Source organism: Apis dorsata, unplaced genomic scaffold, assembly GCF_000469605.1.
Source record: "Apis dorsata unplaced genomic scaffold, Apis dorsata 1.3 scaffold_170, whole genome shotgun sequence".
Taxonomy (NCBI): Eukaryota; Metazoa; Arthropoda; class Insecta; order Hymenoptera; family Apidae; genus Apis; species Apis dorsata.
Genome location: NW_006263458.1, coordinates 497,811 through 503,915, shown reverse-complemented (window position 1 = coordinate 503,915; position 6,105 = coordinate 497,811). Strand labels below are relative to the sequence as shown.

The following is a 6,105-nucleotide window of genomic DNA, read 5'->3' as shown; positions in this document are numbered from 1 at the left end:
CACGAGTCGTACTTACACACGAGTTCGGCGATTTTCGTGTACGCTCGTCGACGATCGTCGTTGAGCCACCGTCATCCGTCGCCATCTTGACGGTCCGCCCACCAATCAACGTCACGATCACGTAGCGCTGATCGTCACGAACGGAGAAAGGTACACGAGGCGACACCTTTCGCCGGCAACGCGGACCCGTCTCTCCCACGTGTCGCGGAAAAAGACGTATGCGACACACGCGACGTTCCCGATCGTCGTCTTGTCGCTGTTGCCCTTTCTCTAATTTACAACCCCCCACCCTCGTGCAGTGGACGGTCGATTTATACGAGGCGCGCGACCGCGTGTGCGTGTGACGTTTTGAATTTGACTCGCGAGGAAGTGGTGGCGTCTATCGGGAGGCCTACGCACACATCGTTTTTCGGTACTCCGCCGTCTCTGCTCCCTTTCCCCCTCCACGCTTCTCGCGTCTGCTTGTCTCTTTCGCTCTTTGCTCCCTGGCCCCCTTCTACGTCGCCGGCCACAGTTCGCAGGGCGTCGCACGCAGGGCGGTACCGATGCCCTTTCGACCTCCCGCGGTCATCCAGAGTACGCAAGAGTGCTTCCGTCGCGTGACTGTCTCGTTCTCGATTCTCACGTTCTAACGACCATCGTTCCCCGAGACATTTGTATGTATTTTGAACCTCTTCTGTTTGCAACGGTCGTCCTTTGAGAACATTCGTTCGCTCTCCTTTTGTCCCACTATACACGCACGCACGTATATATCATACACGTGTCGTCTTGCATAGAGGAAAAGATCGAGAGGATCGGACCAGGGGAAAGGGGATTTCGAACAATTTGAACATTTAACGTTTCCATTTTTGCCGCGCTTCCCTGTGTTGTGTGGGTCCGCGTACACTCACGTGCGTCTGTTTTGAGTATCCAAGTGTCACCGGTTCCTGGCAAAGCAACCGACTCACTCGGCAAAACGCATCTAGTCACGCGTTCTCTCACCAAAGCGAAACGAAAGGAAAACTCGTCGAAAACTTGCGTCGAAAACTTCATCGACATTTTCGAGGATCGAGAAAAGAAAATTTACTGGAAATAAGAAGAAGAAGAAGAAGAAGAAAATATATATATATCCCGATATACATTGGGATTACAAGACTGTTTACCGACACGTATATCAATCGGTAGAAACAAAGAATCGTTACCAAACGTTACCCGTTTACTTTATCCAAAGATTACCAATTCTCGTGCTTCGTGCTTCAATTATGAACAACATTGGTGTACAAATGGTGTGAAATTGTGAGAATAATAAAATTCGTGATATGACAATGATAGAATTTCCACCAGTGTCATTGAAGATGTCATAGAGACTTTATCGCTTTTATTATATGTTGGTTAAGTGTGCGTGAGCCGGTGTGCGTGTACCATTCGATACGAAGGAGACAACGGATTAAGAGGTTAGGATGCCGCAGTGCGCTGTGGCTACGTGCCGCAATAGTCATCGTCGGACCCGCGGCCGTCGTATCCGCTACCATCGATTCCCCCAGATACCGGAAGTACGCTCACGATGGGTGCGCGCGTGCGGTCGCGTGCCCCTCTCGAATGGCGAGATACCGTTCAACATACAAACTGCACGTATATGCTCCCTCCACTTTACCAACGACTCTTACGAGAAGGATATGGAGCACCTTGTGCTCGGTCTTCCTGTGCGCAGTAGGCTGCGTCGTGGTGCTGTACCGACGATCGGCGTGCCGGTGAACGTGCAGCCGGTCACCAAGATGCTGGTCGAGGACGCGAAGCGCTCCCTCCTCAAGGTCACCCATGCTAAAATGTTAACCGACCAGAAAGTGATCGGCAACATCGGTTTGGCCGACAGTAAGTACCAACACCATCAGCCGGCCACGGAAAGGCGGCAGCAGCAGCAGCACCAGCAGCAGCACCAGCACCACCACCAACACCAACACCAACAACGTGCCAAGAGTGGCAATCAAGTGTACCAGGAGCAAAAGATGGCGGGCATCGACGTACTGCTTGCCCTCGGACTCAAACCCGCGCCACGGTGAGTCGTTTTCACTCGGTCTCGACGATTGCGTTCTCGGATAAGGAATTCGAGGACAAATCTGGTACCGGAAGTGATAAGACATTCTCTTATCTGTTTAGATTATTTCCATTTTTTCAAATTCTAATCGGAATTTAAACAATTTTCTTAATTTTGATTTATCATTTTCCGATTGTTTTTTTAATGGAAATATGAGGAAATTAATAGGAAATTAATCTTATCGATAAACGTTAACGTGACAAAACGTTCCGTGGAAACGTACGTAATTATAATGTAAGCGCGCGCGGCAACCACGAAGACCTTCAGCGCGACCTCTTCTGGTAGAAACGACGCATTGATCCACAATCGTCGGATCACTCGAAACTCTCGCCGTTTTCTCTCTGTATACGAGAGCAACAAGAAACTATACGTGTCATGGAGAAACTCGAGAATTTTAATTTTCACGATTTCTTCTCCGAACTTTAGCCACAAGGTGACGCTTCAATATCTCGATCAAAAGAAAAAAAAGGAAAAGGATATTTACATAAGATTCAATGGCGATATAATGGCATCTCTTTTAATCATAGGATAATAATTTTTCACAATTTTTAAATTTCATGATTTTTTTTTTTTTTTTTCGTTTTATTTCAATTCTGAAAGATAATATTTAAGTTAATGCTGCATAATGAGTAATAAGATAGTTATATAATTTTTTACGTGCACAAAATAGCTATTACATGATTACAGTTAGGAAGGTCTCGTTAATTTTTCTGCAGTAACGTGATTCAATCGTAAGCCTATTACTGCTAGGGAGTGCGATGCATGGAATGGCTGAAAATTACAGTTCACTTTCTATGAAATTATATTGGAAGAATTCAAAAATCTTAAGACGAAATAATTTATTTATTTATTTTTAACATTTTTAGATTGATTTATTAAAAAATTATTATTAATAATTATCATATCTTAAATTAATAATTTTATAAATAACGAGATAGAGATTTTTAGAAAAATTAGAAAATTAAGAATCCACGTAATCTATGTGCGAACAAAGTAATAAAAATACGTATTTTATTCGGGCATAAATGGCAAAATCTGCGTAGGTAAGCGAGAGACGAGCTGGAGAACGCGTCAAAGACACGAGGACATCTCTCTACGTAATATCATGGACTGCCATTCCGCATTGACCAATGAAATTTTACATCTTTATCTTTTCTCCGACGCACGTGCAGATAGTGCAGATAATTCTTCAACATCTGTCTTCGTTTTAAGCTCTTCTTAGATATTTTACCCCTTCCAGTTTAATCACATTTTTACGCTATGATCCTTCTCGTTTTTTTTTTTTTTTTTTTTTTTTTTTTACTTTTCCCCGGGCCCTTTTTTAAAAAAAATTTTTTTTTTTTTTACTTTTCCCCGGGCCCTTTTTTAAAAAAAATTTTTTTTTTTTTTACTTTTCCCCGGGCCCTTTTTTAAAAAAAATTTTTTTTTTTTTTACTTTTCCCCGGGCCCTTTTTTAAAAAAAATTTTTTTTTTTTTTACTTTTCCCCGGGCCCTTTTTTAAAAAAAATTTTTTTTTTTTTTACTTTTCCCCGGGCCCTTTTTTAAAAAAAATTTTTTTTTTTTTTACTTTTCCCCGGGCCCTTTTTTAAAAAAAATTTTTTTTTTTTTTTTTTTTTGTTTTTTACATTGCACTCGGTCCATTTTGATAAAAATACTTTTTATTATTTACAAGTCGATAATGTGTATCTGAATTTCGTTTTACGCGTATTATTTTTTTCTTTTTTTCAATATTTTTGCTTCATTAAAAAGATAAGATCATCGTATAAAATACTTTTTTTTTTTTTGATTTCAACATATTTTCACGCTTTCTTTTGTGTAGAGAGGGAGAGGGAGAGAGAGAGAGCTAATCTAAAAAAAGTTGAAAAAGAAAAGAGCGATCTGAAAAAACAAAAGAATGATCGGCCTTATCGATGCTCAGAATCGTTATCTCTTTGGTTATGATCCAAAATAATGATACGTGCAGATATATTATAAACCTTGTCTACAATGTTTTGTATTATTCCTCATCTTAACTTTGTTCACACACCGAAGCATATATATATATATATCAATTGCTCTAGAAACCTATTCTTAAAACTTATATCGTCAAGAACTATGTACTGCCCTCTCCCTTCATCGTAATATCATCATATATTTTTTTCATCGATTAATTTCAAAATCGTTAATTTCTTCGCAACTTGATAATAAATCGATTTACTACGTTCAGAATAAACGTTTGTAATATAATTCGAAATCCAATATTAATCACGTAAAATATTAATCTTACGAAAAAAATTTCATCGTAAAAATTTCGTTGGTAATCGATAAAAACACGTGGATTCCGATAGTCGAATCCTTTAAAAAGTGAAAAGCATCGTTTGGATGGATGAAATCGCGCTTATTACCGTTAAAAAGTTTGGCCAGATGGAAACAGCGAAAAAAATGATCGGCGACAACCCGACCATCTTTGGTGCACAAACAGTCGATCAGGGTCGTCTCCGCGACGGCGATTTGACCTACGAGCGACCTCGGACCGAGAATCGACCGTCCTCCTTTCGTCATTCCACTTCGTGATATATTGTCGTTTCTCGTAGAATGCCGCGTGATCTTATGTGGAAAAGGCGCAGAACCGGGCACAAGTTTCACAGGCTATCTTCGTCGATTCTCCTGTATGTCCTTGAGCGTGCAAAATTTGCCCGAAGAGAACCATTTACATCATAGTCCTCCAACGAAACACGTGACTGGTTTCGGGAATTCCAACGCCAGCGAAGCAATTTTTATTACCGTCCGTCCTATTAAATACAACTGTTCTCTCCCCTATCTCGAAATCGAATATTATTATTAGTGCGAGTGTTATTGCAATTTCAAATAAAAATGTTAAAATTCCGAGTTAATGGTTTTAAGTCGTGATCGTTATCTATCCGCAAATATATTTTCGAGGCAAACGTTCATTTTATTATCTTTCAGAAATAGTAAAACGTTATGGGACGATGTGGCTTGGTCCACGTATATATTGTATACATTTTTTTTTTAGCGTCTAAAATAAGGCGTTCTTTTTCTTGCAATGGAATTTGCAAGAAAATAATAATTTTTTTGCGTGGAAATAACGATGCGCACACAAGTAATGTAAACAATTGAGAGTTGATATTACAATTTTTGCCAAGTACAATAAGTTACGTAATATTTTGAAAACTCGATGATTGACGGTATTATAGGTCGCTAGATGTTTTTTTTTTTTTAATCTATATCTATCGCTTTATCACGAATCAACGATTATCATCTGAGACCAATAGAAGACGACGATTCAAATTTTTTGCTCGTGTCATTTATTATCGAAAACAAGAAGAAAAATACTATGAAAATTCAATGATATGCCAACTATTGGTTGCACGATGACAGAACTTTGGACTAATCTAGACCTGACTTAATCTAATTCAACCTCTGACCGATGCAGCAACGTTCGAGAAAGGCCTTCGCGGTCAGGGACGAGACGACCGGCTCGTTTCTGGCAAATGCACCTAGCCTTGTCGATCGACTATCTCCTGAAATTCGAACCGTTCTGTCGTTTTTCGTATCAGTATCTCGCGGTAACCTGTTCAATAAATCGTTCCANATATATTCATTTTCCACTAAGTTATTTTTATATAACAATTGGATTCTATTTTAAAGCAATTTCAACAAGAAATTCGAAATAATTCCTTCACATATTCGTTTTCTTTTATATTCGCTTTCTCTACTGGCCATTTTTCCAAAAATAACGGCTTATTAGTCGTTAGTAAAGAAGAACGATGTTCTTTTAAGGGCAATAATAAGTTCCTTCTAAAGGGAAGGAGAGATTCAAGTTCGACTTGGTCCCAAGAAATGTTTCGCGTAACCTCGACGGACGCGCGTGGTTCACCAACGCGCTCGAGAACGTCCTTCGCGCTCAGGGACACCTCGAGCAGGCGAGAACGCTCCTCCGATCGTCTGCGTCCGCGAATTAGGTCGAGAGGAACGCGAGCGGGGCGGGAGAGCACGTTCTCTCGTAACCGTTCGATGTCAATAATAATAGC

At 40.3% G+C, this 6,105-nt stretch overlaps 1 protein-coding gene across 4 annotated transcripts in view; it reads left to right on the top strand.

The window, feature by feature from the left end:
• LOC102675549 overlaps positions 1–6,105 on the top strand; it is a 33,337-nt gene that overhangs the window by 16,090 nt on the left and 11,142 nt on the right. Inside the window, exon 1 of one of the 4 annotated variants that reach the window (XR_421539.2) lies at positions 1,129–2,035. The exons of the other annotated variants lie outside the window; for them this stretch is intronic. The gene's annotated coding sequence lies outside the window, so the exon portion shown is untranslated. Of the gene's footprint in view, positions 1–1,128; positions 2,036–6,105 lie in introns of those variants that run through there. 4 annotated transcript variants of the gene reach the window in all.